The sequence below is a fragment of the Mesoplodon densirostris genome, chromosome 2 (genome assembly GCF_025265405.1).
Source record: "Mesoplodon densirostris isolate mMesDen1 chromosome 2, mMesDen1 primary haplotype, whole genome shotgun sequence".
Classification (NCBI taxonomy): Eukaryota; Metazoa; Chordata; class Mammalia; order Artiodactyla; family Ziphiidae; genus Mesoplodon; species Mesoplodon densirostris.
Genome location: NC_082662.1, coordinates 46,818,196 through 46,834,443, shown reverse-complemented (window position 1 = coordinate 46,834,443; position 16,248 = coordinate 46,818,196).

Sequence of the window (16,248 nt, the reverse complement as noted above, 5' to 3'; positions counted from 1 at the left end):
TAAATTACCTATGTGGCTCACATTATATTTCTAATGTACAATGTTGTTACATAGATCTAAACTCATTCATTTTATGTGCTGTATAGTATTCCAAAATCTGCACGTACCACAATTTATTTAACCATTCTTCTTCTTTTGTTGTTGAATTTTTGAATATTATTTTATTTATTTTTTTATACAGCAGGTTCTTATTAGTCATCCATTTTATACACATCAGTGTATACATGTCAATCCCAATCTCCCAGTTCATCACACACACACCCCACCCCCCGCCGCTTTCCCCCTTGGTGTCCATACATTATTTCTCTACTTCTGTGTCTCAATTTCTGCTCTGCAAACCAATTCATCTGTACCATTCTCTAGGTTCCACATATATGCGTTAATATACAATATTTGTTTTTCTCTTTCTGACTTACTTCACTCTGTATAACAGTCTCTAGATCCATCCACGTCTCTACGAATGACCCCATTTTGTTCCTTTTTATGGCTGAGTAATATTCCATTGTATGTATGTACCACATCTTCTTTATCCATTTGTCTGTTGATGGGCATTTAGGTTGCTTCCATAACCTAGCTATTGTAAATAGTGCTGCAATGAACACTGGGGTGTATGTGTCTTTTTGAATTATGGTTTTCTCTGGGTATATGCCCAGTAGTGGGATTGCTGGGTCATATGGTAATTCTATTTTTAGTATTTTTTTTTTTTGGCTGTGTTGGGTCTTCGTTTCTGTGTGAGGGCTTTCTCTATTTGCGGCGAGTGGGGGCCACCCTTCATCGCTGTGCATGGGCCTCTCACTGTCACGGCCTCTCGTTGCAGAGCGCAGGCTTCAGACGCGCAGGCTCAGAAGCTGTGGCTCATGGACCTACTTGCTCTGCGGCATGTGGGATCCTCCCAGACCAGGGCTCGAACCCGTGTCCCCTGCATTGGCAGGCAGATTCTCAACCACTGCACCACCAGGGAAGCCCCTATTTTTAGTTTTTTAAGGAACCTCCATACTGTTCTCCATAGCGGCTGTATCAATTTACATTCCCACCAACAGTGCAAGAGGGCTCCCTTTTCTCCACACCCTCTGCAGCTTTGTTGTTTGTAGATTTTCTGATGATGCCCATTCTAACTGGTGTGAGGTGATACCTCATTGTAGTTTTGATTTGCATTTCTCTAATAATTAGTGATGTTGAGCAGCTTTTCATGTGCCTCTTGGCAATCTGTATGTCTTCTTTGGAGAAATGTCTATTTAGGTCTTCTGCCCATTTTTTGATTGGGTTGTTTGTGATTTTAATATTGAGCTGTTTATATATTTTGGAGATTAATCCTTTGTCCTTTGATTCATTTGCAAATATTTTCTCCCATTCTGAGGGTTGTCTTTTTGTCTTGTTTATGGTTTCCTTTGCTGTGCAAAAGCTTTTAAGTTTCATTAGGTCCCATTTGTTTATTTTTGTTTTTATTTCCATTACTCTAGGAGGTGGATCAAAAAAGATCTTGCTGTGATTCATACCAAAGAGTGTTCTTCCTTAGTTTTTCTTTAAGAGTTTTATAGTGTCCGGTCTTACATTTAGGTCTCTAATCCATTTTGAGTTTATTTTTGTGTATGGTGTTAGGGAGTGTTCTAATTTCATTCTTTTACATGTAGCTGTCCAGTTTTCCCAGCACCACTTATTGAAGAGACTGTCTTTTCTCCATTGTATATCCTTGCCTCCTTTGTCATAGATTAGTTGACCATAGGTGTGTGGGTTTATCTCTGGGCTTTCTACCTTGCTCCATTGATCTATATTTCTGTTTTTGTGCCAGTACCATATTGTCTTGATTACTGTAGCTTTGTAGTATAGTCTGAAGTCAGGGAGTCTGATTCCTCCAGCTCCATTTTTTCCCTCAAGACTGCTTTGGCTATTCAGGGTCTTTTGTGTCTCCACACAAATTTTAAGATTTTTTGTTCTAGTTCTGTAAATAATGCCATTGGTAATTTGATAGGGATTGCATTGAATCTGTAGATTGCTTTGGGTAGTATAGTCATTTTCACAATATTGATTCTTCCAATCCAAGAACATGGTATATCTCTCCATCTGTTGGTATCATTTTTAATTTCTTTCATCAGTGTCTTATAGTTTTCTGCATACAAGTCTTTTGTCTCCCTTGGTAGGTTTATTCCTAGGTATTTTATTCTTTTTGTTGCAATGGTAAATGGGAGTGTTTCCTTAATTTCGCTTTCAGATTTTTCATCATTAGTATATAAAAATGCAAGAGTTTCTGTGCATTAATTTTGTATCGTGCAACTTTACTAAATTCATTGATTAGCTCTAGTAGTTTTCTGGTGGCATCTTTAGGATTCTCTATGTATAGTATCATGTCATCTGCAAACAGTGACAGTTTTACTTCTTTTTTTCCAATTTGATTCCTTTTATTTCTTTTTCTTCTCTGATTGCCATGGCTAGGACTTCCAAAACTATGTTGAATAATAGTGGTGAGAGTGGACATCCTTGTCTTTTTCCTGATCTTAGAGGAAATGCTTTCAGTTTTTCACCAATGAGAATGATGTTTGCTGTGGTTTGTCATATATGGCCTTTATTATGTTGAGGAAGGTTCCCTCTGTGCCTACTTTCTGGAGAGTTTTTATCATAAATGGGTGTTGAATTTTGTCAAAAGTTTTTCTGCATCTATTGAGATGATCATATGGTTTTTATTCTTCAATTTGTTAATATGGTGTATCACATTGATTGATTTGCATATATTGAAGAATCCTTGCATCCCTGGGATAAATCCCACTTGATCACAGTGTATGATCCTTTTAATGTGTTGTTGGATTCTGTTTGCTAGTATTTTGTTGAGGACTGTTGCATCTATATTCATCAGTGATATTGGTCTGTAATTTTCTTTTTTTGTAGTATCTTTGTCTGGTTTTGGTATCAGGGTGATGGTGCCCTCGTAGAACGAGTTTAGGAGTGTTCCTTCCTCTGCAATTTTTTGGAAGAGTTTGAGAAGGGTGGGTGTTAGCTCTTCTCTTAATGTTTGATAGAATTCACCTGTGAAGCCGTCTTGTCCTGGACTTTTGTTTGTTGGAAGATTTTTAATCACAGGTTCGATTTCAGTGCTTGTGATTGGTCTGTTCATATCTTCTGTTTCTTCCTGGTTCAATCTTGGAAGGTTATACCTTTCTAAGAATTTGTCCATTTCTTCTAGGTTGTCTATTTTATTGGCATAGAGTTGCTTGTATTAGTCTCTTAGGATGCTTTGTATTTCTGCGGTGCCTGTTGTAACTTCTCCTTTTTCATTTCTAATTTTATTGATTTGAGTCCTCTCCCTCTTTTTCTTGATGAGTCTGGCTAATGGTTTATCAATTTTGTTTATTTTCTCAAAGAACCCGCTTTTAGTTTTATTGATCCTTGCTATTATTTTCTTTGTTTCTATTTCATTTATTTCTGCTCTGATCTTTATGATTTCTTTCCTTCTGCTAACTTTGGGTTTTCTTTGTTCTTCTTTCTCTAGTTCCTTTAGGTGTAAAGTTAGATTGTTTATTTGAGAATTTTCTTGTTTCTTGAGGTAGGCTTGTATAGCTATAAACTTCCCTCTTAGAACTGCTTTTGCCGTATCCCATAGGTTTTGGATCACCGTGTTTTCCTTGTCATTTGTCTCTAGGTATTATTTGATTTCCTCTTTGATTTCTTCAGTGATCTCTTGGTTATTTAGTAACATGTTGTTTAGCCTCCATGTGTTTGTGTTTTTTACATTTTTTTCCCTGTAATTGATTTCTAATCTCATAGCATTGTGGTCAGAAAAGATGCTTGATATGATTTCAATTTTCTTAAATTTACTGAGGCTTGATTTGTGACCCAAGATGTGATTTATCCTGGAGAATGTTCCGTGCACACTTGAGAAGAAAGTGTAATCTGCTGTTTTTGGTTGGCATGTCCTATAGATATCAATTAAATCTATCTGGTCTATTGTGTCATTTAAAGCTTCTGTTTCCTTATTAATTTTCTGTTTGGATGATCTGTACATTGGTGTAAATGAGGTGTTAAAGTTCCCCACTATTATTGTGTTACTGTCGATTTCCTCTTTTAGAGCTGTTAGCAGTTGTCTTATGTATTGAGGTGCTCCTATGTTGGGTGCATATATATTTATAATTGTTATATCTTCTTCTTGGATTGATCCCTTGATTATTATGTAGTGTCCTTCCTTGTCTCTTGTAACATTCTTTTTTTTAAAGTCTATTTTGTCTGATACAAGTATTGCTACTCCAGCTTTCTTTTGATTTCCATTTGCATGGAATATCTTTTTTCATCTCCTCACTTTCAATCTGTATGTGTCCCTAGGTCTGAAGTGGGTCTCTTGTGGACAGCATATATATGAGTCTTGTTTTTGTATCCATTCAGCAAGCCTGTGTCTTTTGGTTGGAGCATTTAATCCATTCATGTTTAAGGTAATTATCAATATGTATGTTCCTATTACCATTTTCTTAATTGTATGGGGTTTGTTTTTGTAGGTCCTTTTCTTGTCTTGTGTTTCCCTCTTAGAGAAGTTCCTTTAGCATTTGTTGTAGAGCTAGTTTGGTGGTGCTGAATTCTTTTAACTTTTGCTTGTCTGTAAAGCTTTTTATTTCTCCATAGAATCTGAATGAGATCCTTGCTGGGTAGAGTAATCTTGGTTGTAGGTTCTTCCCTTTCATCACTTTAAGTATATCATGCCACTCCCTTCTGGCTTGTAGAATTTCTGCTGAGAAATCAGCTCTTAACCTTATGGGAGTTCCCTTGTATGTTATTTGTCGTTTTTCTCTTGCTGCTTTCAATAATTTTTCTTTGTCTTTAATTTTTGTCAATTTGATTACTATGGGTCTCGGTGTGTTTCTCCTTGGGTTTATCCTGTATGGGACTCTTTGAGCTTCCTGGACTTGGGTGGCTGTTTCCTTTCCCATGTTAGGAACGTTTTCGACTATAATCTCTTTCAAATATTTTCTCGGGTCCTTTCTCTCTCTCTCTTCTCTCTCTTCTGGGACCCCTATAATGTGAATGTTGTTGCGTTTAATGTTGTCCTAGAGATCTCTTAGGCTGTCTTCATTTCTTTTTCATTCTTTTTTCTTTATTCTGTTCTGTGGCAGTGAATTCCACCATTCTGTCTTCCAGGTCACTTATCCATTCTTCTGCCTCAGTTATTCTGTTATTGATTCCTTCTAGTGTATTTCTCATTCCAGTTACTGTATTGTTCATCTCTGTTTGTTTGTTCTTTAATTCTTTTAGGTCTTTGTTAAACACTTTTTGCATCTTCTCGCTCTTTGCCTCCATTCATTTTTCCGAGGTCCTGGATCATCTTCACTATCATTATTCTGAATTCTTTTTCTGGAAGGTTGCCTATCTCCACTTCATTTAGTTGTTTTTCTGGGGTTTTATCTTGTTCCTTCATCTGGTACATAGCCCTCTGCCTTTTCATCTTGTCTATCTTTCTGTGAATGTGGTTTTTGTTCCACAGGCTGCAGGATTGTAGTTCTTCTTGCTTCTCCTGTCTGCCCTCTGGTGGATGAGGCTATCTAAGAGGCTTGTGCAAGTTTCCTGATGGAAGGGACTGGAGGTGGGTAGAGCTGGGTGTTGCTCTGGTGGGCAGAGCTCAGTAAAACTTTAATTCACTTGTCTGCTGATGGGGGGGCTGGGTCTCCTCCCTTTTTGTTGTTTGGCCTGAGGCGACCCAACACTGGAGCCTACCCAGGCTCTTTGGTGGGGCTAATGGCGGATTCTGGGAGAGCTCACGCCAAGGAGTACTTCCCAGAACTTCTACTGCCAGTGTCCTTGTCCTCACTGTGAGACAGGGCCACCCCCCAACTCTGCAGGAGACCCTCCAACACTAGTAGGTAGGTCTGGTTCAGTCTCTATGGGGTCACTGCTCCTTCCCCTGGGTCCCGATGTGCACACTACTTTGTGTGTGCCCTCCAAGAGTGGAGTCTCTGTTTCCCCCAGTCCTGTTGAAGTCCTGCAATCAAATCCTGCTAGCCTTCAAAGTCTGATTCTCTAGGAATTCCTCTTCCCGTTGCCAGACCCCCAGGTTGAGAAGCCTGATGTGGGGCTCAGAACCTTCACTCCAGTGGGTGGACTTCTGTGGTATCAGTGTTCTCCAGTTTGTGTCACCCACCCAGAAGTTATGGGATTTGATTTTTTTGTGACTGCACCCCTCCTACCATCTCATTGAAGCTTCTCCTTTGTCTTTGGATGTGGGGTATCATTTTTGGTGAGTTCCAGTGTCTTCCTATCGATGATTGTTCAGCAGTTAGTTCTAACCTTTCTTTTTCTAATGTATATTTAGCTTGCTCCAAAAATTTTATTATCACAAACCATGTTGCAATTAAAATCTTTGTATTTGCCTACTCTGTGCACATGTAAAAATGTTTCTCTAGAGCAGGGGCTGGCAAACTAAGGCCCATGGACCAAATGCAGCCCACTGCCTGCTTTTGCAAATAAAGTTTTATTGGAACACAGCCACACCCATTCATTTCCATACTGTCTATGGCTGCTTTAGCACAACAAGGGCAGAGTTGAGTAGTTGTGACAAGGACCATATGGCCCACAGAGTCTAAAATCTTTATTATCTGTCCTCTTTTTAAAAAGTCTGCTGACACCTGCTCTAAGAGTTGTTACCAACAACTAGAAGAGCCATGTTGCAGGCCCAGTTCCCTAGGGAGTAGTCTCTGAGATGGAGATTAGCATACAGGAAGTTATTAGGGGTTGCTCTTGGGTGGTGGAAGGGAAAGGAGCAAAATTAAGCAGAGACCAATAGTAAGACCAGTAGTAGTAAGACCTGGTGCAGTAGTTTCACTACCGCTGTTGTAAGATGCAGTAGTAAGACCTCAGTTGGTGCCACAGAGCTGTGAAGCCCTGGTCCTTCAGAGTTGTGCTGAGTTGGGGCAGTGGAAATTGGCCTTTATAACCCTGAATCAACCTGCCCTGGGGGAGGGGTCTGACCTGGGGTGAGGTAACTCTCTTCAGCTGAGGGAATCCCCTGCTAGCTGCTAACTGAAGGGGAATGGGTGCATCGGTCATAGGGTTGGGGGTCTGGGCAGTGTAGAATAGCATCTTCTAGAGCCCACACCTTGTGCCATCCAGCCCCACTTCTTCATTTAAGTTCTGGGAGCACCTCTTCCAGGATTCTGGTGGGCCTTTTTTTCCTGGGGGAAACTTACAGAGGAAAGTTAGTGGAACAAACTGCAACCCTCACCACTGTGACTGGTCTTGAGGCCACACCTGACACTCATTATCTTCCTCTTCTGTTATCCATTCTAGATTCCCCTTACCCTTGGTTAGCAACCCTTCTGGTCTCAGTGACCTACATGGTGGCATGATCTAGACCCTCCATCCTGAGACATCTGAGCCTGTGGTCACCTTATCCTTCTCAGGCCGTGGCCCCTGAACTTGTCTATTTCCTGTAAGTATTCGGCAAGGGAGTACCAAAGGGTTTCCAAATGGATCAACTGGGTACCAAAGATATACCTCCCTGCTCTCCAGTGCTTAACAACAGCCTTACCTGCTCCTGATGATCAGGGTTAATTATGCCTGAAAGAATGGTGACTCTACTTTTTGCCTGCTGGTCCCTTGACACCAGGAGCTCAAAATGCCTGGGTGTCAGACACGGTGAAAAGTTCAATAGTCATCTTGATGTTTCCCCTGGCTGAAGAGTTGTCTCTTTGGGAACCAGGACCTCTAAACCTGCAGAACCCAGAGTTGCGGGGACAGGAAGCATAGATGCTTCCTGGGAGTGATGGTAGGCAAGAGACCACTCCTGCTTTCATCCCTTAGTTCCTGGACCCATGTATTCTATAATACCTATTGGAGACAAAGCACTGTGTAAAGGTCTTTGATTTAGAATATATGCTGCTTCTAGGAGGACGACATCCTGTCCTCACAGAGTATTGTTTCTGAGCTGGTACCTCAGCCGTGCCTTCTACAGATAGTTCCAAGCTGGCAGCTTAAGGATAGTGCAGTATGTGAAGGGATGAGTTGCCTCCACGGCTGTGTGCCCACTGCTGTAGAGTCATGAGGGATCCCATGCCAGTAGATTAAACACTCTGTAACCCTTGGAGAGTTACACAGGATGAAGCCCTACAAGCAAAGCAATACTGAGGATATATGTCTATTTCAGTGAAGATGAATCACAGATCTTTCCAGGGTAGAAGGGGTTTAATATAATCAACTTGTCAAGTGGCCGGTTGTTTTCCTCAAGGGAGGAAACATATCTGAGATTCAGAGTTGGGTTTTGTAACTGGCAGGTTGAACACTTAGCATCAGCAATAGCTAGATGAGTCTTGGTGAGAGGGAACCCATGCTAATGGGCCCATACGTGCCCTTTCTCCATGCCATCATGGTTACTCTGTTTATAGGCACCTCTTTTGCCAGCACTGGGGTGGCCTTAGAGGCTGGCTGATGTCGACTGCATATACGTGGTTGTTTAATGCTTCTTCCATGGTATACACTGTCTGGTGGGTGTTAACATGGAATACAATGACCTTCACACTTGGTGCCCATTTCCATAGGTCCATCCACATGCCTCTATCCCAGGTGTCCTTGTTCCTGGTTTTCCAATCTTATCCTTCCAGATCCCTAACCAAACAGCCAAACCATTCACTGCTACCCATGAGATCCAGTAATAGTCTAACCTTGGGCCCCTTTTCTTTCTCCAAAAAGTGGATGACTACACATACTATTCAAAGCTCTGCCCACTGAAAGTATTTTCTCCTCCACTGTCTTTCAAGGACACCCCTATGTGGGGCCTGCAATGCAGCAACGGTCTATTTTTGGCTTGCTCACATGTACTGAGCCGACTCACTCATGAACAAATTTTGGCTTTTTTCTCCTCCATCTGGATATAAGGAGCTCCCCCAGACAATCATAGGTGAGCTGAGGAAGACACACTGGTGCAAATGTGGTGGGTGACATAGGTGTCTGGGCCACATTTTCATGCAGCTACCTTCTGCCCTGTGGCCCTGCTGTGCCCAATCCCACTTGTGCCAGGTCTATCTCATGACAAATTGCTGTCGGCCTTGTCTGACCTTATGACTTGGTGGATCTGAAGGAATCCAGCTCACGATGAGCAGCTTTGGCTGCGTGGTCAACATGATGATGCGTGGTCAGACGATCTGTCTCTACCAAAACCCTGCAGCAAATCAGGAGCTATATTTTGTTATTTGTTTGAGGTTTTTTTTTTTTTAATTTTATTTTATTTACATTTTGGCTGCTCTGGGTCTTTGTTGCAGGCTTCTCTCTAGCTGTGGTGAGCGGGTTTAGTTGCCCTGCGGCATGTGGGACCTTAGTTCCCCGACCAGGGATTGAAACCGCGTCCTCTGCATTGGAAGGCAGACTCTTAACCACTGGACCACCAGGGAAGTCCCTGGGAGCTGTATTTTGAAAAGTGTGTCATTCCTGGCTACAGATGACATGGCCCTGCTCCAGAACCCCAGGGGTCTAGACTGTGACTCTTCTACTAGGCCTTGTCATAAACTCCATAGGCATCTTTTCCCACTACAGATACCTCAGATACCATGGGTTCTGCCAGATTTTATGGTCCACACAGCAGGGCTACTTGTCTTATAGCCTAGACCTGCTGCTGAGACCTTTCCCACTCTGGGTCCCCATCAAAATGGGCAACCTCTGTGTTATCCAGTATATGGGATGAAGCAGTATTCCCAGGTATGGAAGGAATATGCTGCCTCCAAAACCCAAAGAGGCCTACCAGGCATTGTGCTTCCTTCATAATGGGGGAGTAGATGCCATACTGTCTTTTACTTTGGAAGGAATGTGCCTGGCCTATCCCAGATGACAGGTCCCTAAAAATTTCACTGATATGTCAGGCCCCTGAAACTTCATAGGGTTTTCTCCCACTGTCTGCAATGCATGTGTCTCACTAAGGCTTCTGATATACTTGCTGTTTTTTCTCATCTGGTCCAATTAGCTGATGTCTTTACACAGTAGATATGTGTGATGTTCTGCAAGATACCTAGGCAGTACAGGTCTTTCCAGACTAGGTTGTGAGACAGCGGGAGAGTTAACAGTCTTGGAGCAAGACTAAATGTATACTTTTGTCTGTTCCAAGTGAATACTAACTCTGATCTTCCTTTCTGATAGGGAAGGAAAAGAAAAACATTCACTACATCATTGGCTACATACTATGTACCTGAGAACATGTTAATGTACTCTAGGAAAGATGCCACATCCGCAATTAGAACTACCACTTGGTTGATCTTGCTGTGGTCCACTGTCCTCTTTCAGGATCCATCTGATTTTTGTAGGGGCCAGACCAGTGAATTAAATAGAGAGTTAAAGGGAACACTATCCCTGCATCCTTTAGGTCTTTAAAGATGACATTAATCTTTGCCATTCTCTGATTACCAGTGAGGTTGAGCATCTTCTAATATGTTAATTGGCTTATTTCTTCTTTTTGAATTCATAATTCATAATTGTCTGCCTTTTAAAAAATGGTTTATCTGTCTCCTTCACTAGACTGTGAGCTTCCTGGGGCCAGAGACTGTTTTATTTATCCCTTTGACCCTTGGGCTTGGCACATAAGAACTCAGTAAATATGCCCTGAATCCAAGAATTTTTTCTTTTTTTTTTTTTTTTGGCCATGCTGTGTGGCTTGTGGAATCTTAGTTTCCCTACCAGGGATTGAACCTGTGCCCTTGGCAATGAAAGCACCAAGTCTTAACCACTGGACCATCAGGGAATTCCCTAAATCAAAGATTTTAACAAGATGAAAAAGTAGCATTTGATTGGACATCCTGGTCTTCTTGGATCTTGAAACCAACCTCCTTAGCTTATGGGTAAGCCTATTCCTGGCAGCAATTGTATCATTTTGGTTGATTTAAAAGAAAATACAAAGTCATCCAATCAAATCATCTCTCTTCTGAAACCAAGGCGGTGTCACTAAACTAATCGAAGCTCCAAAGCCTTGTTTTCTGGATGGACTCCCTTCGATAGCAATAATGGGCAGTAACAAACTGAGCCCTTGGCCCATCTGGCTGTGATAAACGCATCCAAAACATATTACAAATCTCAGAGTGAGGCTCTGAGGCCTAAGGCTGTAGCAAAAGAAAACCAAGGTTGACAAGCACAAGTTTAAAAACCTGATATTCTATAAATGAAAAAAGACCAGCTGCCTGTTCCTTCACCACTGAACACAGTAAATGCATTATCTCAGCTTTCTGCCATTTTTCAAACTTGGGACTCTCTAATGATATCTGTTTGGTCAACTCTAAACTTCATTTGTCAAAAAAAAAAATCTCTCATTTACTGAATCTCAAGTGTTTCTTTCCTTTGCCTTAAATAGTTGTGTTTTTATTCATTAAATTTTTTTTTCTTAAATATCTGTTTATACAGGAACATTTTTATCTTTTTAAAACATACATCTTATTAGGTCCCTCACCTCCTCAGAAACTTCTCATGGCTTCCCATGATCTGAAGGTCAAAGTCCAAACTCTTTCACAAGCCCTCCAGGCTTTTTTTCGCCCCATTTCTCCCCATTCCTAAGACCCTTATGCTTCGACCACCCATTTTATTTGCCTTTACTGAAACAAGCCATGCACTTTACACCTCTGTGCTTTTGCACACATACTGACCCCTCTGCTAAGATCTCATAACTGCCCTTCGAGATGTGGTTCAAACGTTAACTGTGTGAACTTTCCCTCCCTTAGAATGGTGTTAATCACTGTTTTCTCCACTTCCTCAACATTTTAAGTATCTACAGTAAGCACTTAATATGCTATACTGTAATTATTTTCCTACCTGTCTGTCTCCCCACCAAACTAAGAGTTCTTGAAGGGTAGAAATTTTATCTCATTTACTGCAGTTTCCCCAGGGCCAGTCTAGTCCCTGGAACAGAGGATCTGGGCAACATTTTTTTGTTGAGTGAATGAAAATAGACAAGCTCCCTACTCCAAAGACCAGGACCTCCAATTTAACGACCACAAGAAAAGGATCAATAAGCTGCTGGAACAGATTCTAATGGTATTTTGTCTCCCAAATTTCCCCTAGCAACTGAACACATTTAGAAAACATATTCATGCCTAGGCTTACAGGCAACTCAGAGGTCCCAGGAACTTCTCACCTCATTTCACGAGCTGACCCTTTCATTTTTAAGAGGCTGGAACTCAGAGGTGCTTCTTAGTGGGTGGGCAAGCCTGGATGGATGTCTGCAAGCCTCCTTCCCTTCAGCAAGCACTCAGAATAGCTCCATTAGTGTTCATGGAAATTCTGCACATGCATCAAGGAGAAAACAGCCACAAATAACATAGTCTGCTTTCCAAATCTCCAAAGCACATCTCTGTAATCATTGTAGTTTCCAACTATCACCACTGAAGCCTTTCAGCCAGAGAGCAATTTGTCTTCAACTTACTCTGGGTTCCTAAGTTAACAGAACCTTTTGGTTGTTTAAAAATGAAGCTTCCCACTTCTGGTCTCTCGCCCTGCTCCAGCTTCTCTTCTACACAGCCCCTTAACCAGAAAACTAACTGCATAGTTCCTGCATGGAATCAGTCCAAACGCCTTCGCCTAGTGCTCAAAAGACTCTTCAAATTTGATCATGGTCATCCAGGGTCTGAAACTTGGGGGACAGGGATGGGCTGAAGATACAAACTGGAGTTGTCATCAGCATGTAAAAGATGCTTAAAACCATGAGAGTGGATGAAATCAACCTGGGAGGCTATATACAGGCAAATAGACCTGTTTTCTTTTTTTTTTTTCTAACATCTTTATTGGAGTATAATTGCTTTACAATGTTGTGTTAGTTTCTGCTGTATAACAAAGTGAATTAGCTATATTCATACATAAATCCCCATATCCCCTCCCTCTTGCGTCTCCCTCCCACCCTCCTTATCCCGCTCCTCTAGGTGGTTGCAAAGCACTGAGCTGATCTCCCTGTGCCATGCAGCTGCTTCCCACTAGCTATCTATTTTACATTTGGTAGTTTATATATGTCCATGCCACTCTCTCACTTCGTCCCAGCTTACCCTTCCCCCTCCCTGTGTCCTCAAGTCCATTCTCTATGTCTGAGTCTTTATTCCTGTCCTGCCCCTAGGTTCTTCAGAACCTTTTTTTTTTTTAGATTCCATATATATGTGTTAGCATACGGTATTTGTCTTTCTCTTTCTGACTTACTTCACTCCGTATGACAGACTCTAGGTCCATCCACCTCACTACAAATAACTCAATTTCGTTTCCTTTTATGGCTGAGTAATATTCCATTGTATATATGAGCCACATCTTCTTTATCCATTCATCTGTCGATGGACACTTAGGTTGCTTCCATGTCCTGGCTATTGTAAATAGAGCTGCAATGAACGTTGTGGTACATGACTCTTTTTGAATTATGGTTTTCTCAGGGTATATGTCCAGTAGTGGGATTGCTGGGTCATATGGTAGTTCTATTTTTAGTTTTTTAAGGAACCTCCATACTGTTTTCCATAGTGGTTGTATCAATGTACATTCCCACCAACAGTGTCGGAGGGTTCCCTTTTCTCCACACCTTTTCCCGCATTTATTGTTTCTAGCTTTTTGATAATGGCTATTCTGACTGGCATGAGGTCATAACTCAATGCAGTTTTTTTTTTCAACATCTTTATTGGAGTATAATTGCTTTACAATGGTGTGTTAGTTTCTGCTTTATAACAAAGTAAATCAGCTATACATATACATATATCTCCATATCTCCTCCTTCTTGCGTCTCCCTCCCTCCCACGTTCCCTATCCCACCCCTCTAGGTGGTCACAAAGCACAGAGCTGATCTCCCTGTGCTATGAAGCTGCTTTCCACTAGCTTTTCTATTTTACGTTTGGTAGTGTATATATGTCCATGCCACTCTCACTTTGTCCCAGCTTACCCTTACCCTTCCCCATATCCTCAAGTCCATTCTCTAGTAGGTTTGCATCTTTATTCCCGTCTTGCCCCTAGGTTCTTCTGACCATTTTATTTTTTATTTTTATTTTTTAGATTCCATATATATGTGTTAGCATACGGTATTTGTTTTTCTCTTTCTGACTTACTTCACTCTGTATGACAGTCTCTAGGTCCATCCACCTCACTACGAAAAGAAATGGATTAAAGACCTAAATGTAAGGCCAGACACCATCAAACTCTTAGAGGAAAACATAGGCAGAACACTCTATGACATAAATCACAGCAGGATCCTTTTTGACCCACCTCCTAGAGAAATGTAAATAAAAACAAAAATAAACAAATGGGACCTAGTGAAACCTCATTGTAGTTTTGATTTGCATTTCTCTAATGATTAGTGATGTTGAGCATAGACCTCGGTTTTGAATCTTAGATCTGCTATTCACTATCCATGTGGCCTTGAGTAAGTTACTAAACCACTGTTGAGCCTCAATTTTCTCACCTTTAATTGGCTATTTTTTAAAATGTCTAGCACAGTACTGAGCAATTATTATTCCAGCTGCCATAGTTACTAGCAGTGGGAAACTGAACAAGATACTTCTGCTTGGTGAGCCTCAGGGTCTCATCTGTAGCTCCTGCTAGGTATCCACAAGGCCCTATGGAATGGGTACTCAGCAAATGGTTGCTGAATAAACGAATAAATCTAAAAAACTGAAACAATACCTACTAATACAACGAGATGATTCAACAGGATTTTTTAAAAACTATATAAAGATCAATGTAAATGCTAATAAATTATCTTAGGAAAAGTATCTAGCACCTAGAAGGTAGACAATGTTAGTTCCTTTCTTTCTGTCCTTGCTTCTTTTTTTAAATTTCTCTAAAATAAATCTCTGATAAGCTTAATCCATTAAAAGAACAAAAATATAAACATAAATACACACAAAATCATACAAGTATATTCAACATCATTACATTGGCAGATTTCATCTTGCTGCACTTTATTCTTCCCCATCTCCTATCTCCTCTCATGCCATATTCTGACTCCCCTCTCCTCCCTAAGGCAGCCAATGGAAATGACCTGATATATACCATTTCATACATTTCTCTGTGTTCATATAATCCTGTACAAAGACATACATTCATATATAGGATTTTTTTGTTTCCTTTTTATAAAACTGGGTTCTTATTAAAGACATTTCTCTATAAATTTATTTTTTTTTCCACTTAACAATACATCTTGGTCAATCCTTCAGGTCAATGGATACAGAAGTCATTCATTCTTTTTTTAAATTAATTAATTAATTAATTACTTTTTGGCTGCGTTGGGTCTTCGTTGCTGCGGGCAGTCTTTCTCTAGTTGTGGCGAGCAGGGGCTACTCTTCGTTGCAGTGCACAGGCTTATTGCGGTGACTTCTCTTGTTGCAGAGCATGGGCTCTAGGCACGTGGGCTTCAGTAGTTGTGGCACGTGGGCCCAGTTGCTCCATGACATGTGGGATTTTCCTCAGACCAGGGATTGAACCCGTGTCCCCTGCATTGGCAGGTGGATTCTTATCCACTGCGCCACCAGGGAAGTCCCATTCTTTTCTTTCTTTCTTTCTTTCTTTCTTTTTCTTTATTTATTTTTATTTTATTTTATTTTTTTATTAGTTTCTGCTTTATAACAAAGTGAATCAGTCATACATATACATCTGTTCCCACATCCCTTCCCTCATGCATCTCTCTCCCTCCCACCCTCCCCATCCCACCCCTCCAGGCGGTCACAAAGCACCGAGCTGATCTCCCTGTGCTCTGCGGTTGCTTCCCACTATCTATCTACCTTACGTTTGGTAGTGTATATATGTCCATGCCTCTCTTTTGTTTTGTCACAGCTTACCCTTCCCCCTCCCCATATCCTCAAGTCCATTCTCAAGTAGGTCTGTGTCTTTATTCCTGTTTTACCCCTAGGTTCTTCATGACATTTTTTTTTAATTCCATATATATGTTAGCATACGGTATTTGTCTTTCTCTTTCTGACTTACTTCACTCTGTATGACAGACTCTAGGTCTATCCACCTCATTACAAATAGCTCAGTTTCGTTTCTTTTTATGGCTGAGTAATATTCCATTGTATATATGTGCCACATCTTCTTTATCCATTCATCCGATGATGGACACTTAGGTTGTTTCCAGCTCTGGGCTATTGTGAATAGAGCTGCAATGAACATTTTGGTCCATGTCTCTTTTTGAATTATGGTTTTCTCAGGGTATATGCCTAGTAGTGGGATTGCTGGGTCATATGGTAGTTCTATTTGTAGTTTTTTAAGGAACCCCCATACCGTTCTCCATAGTGGCTGTACCAATTCACATTCCCACCAGCAGTGCAAGAGTGTTCCCTTTTCTCCACACCCTCT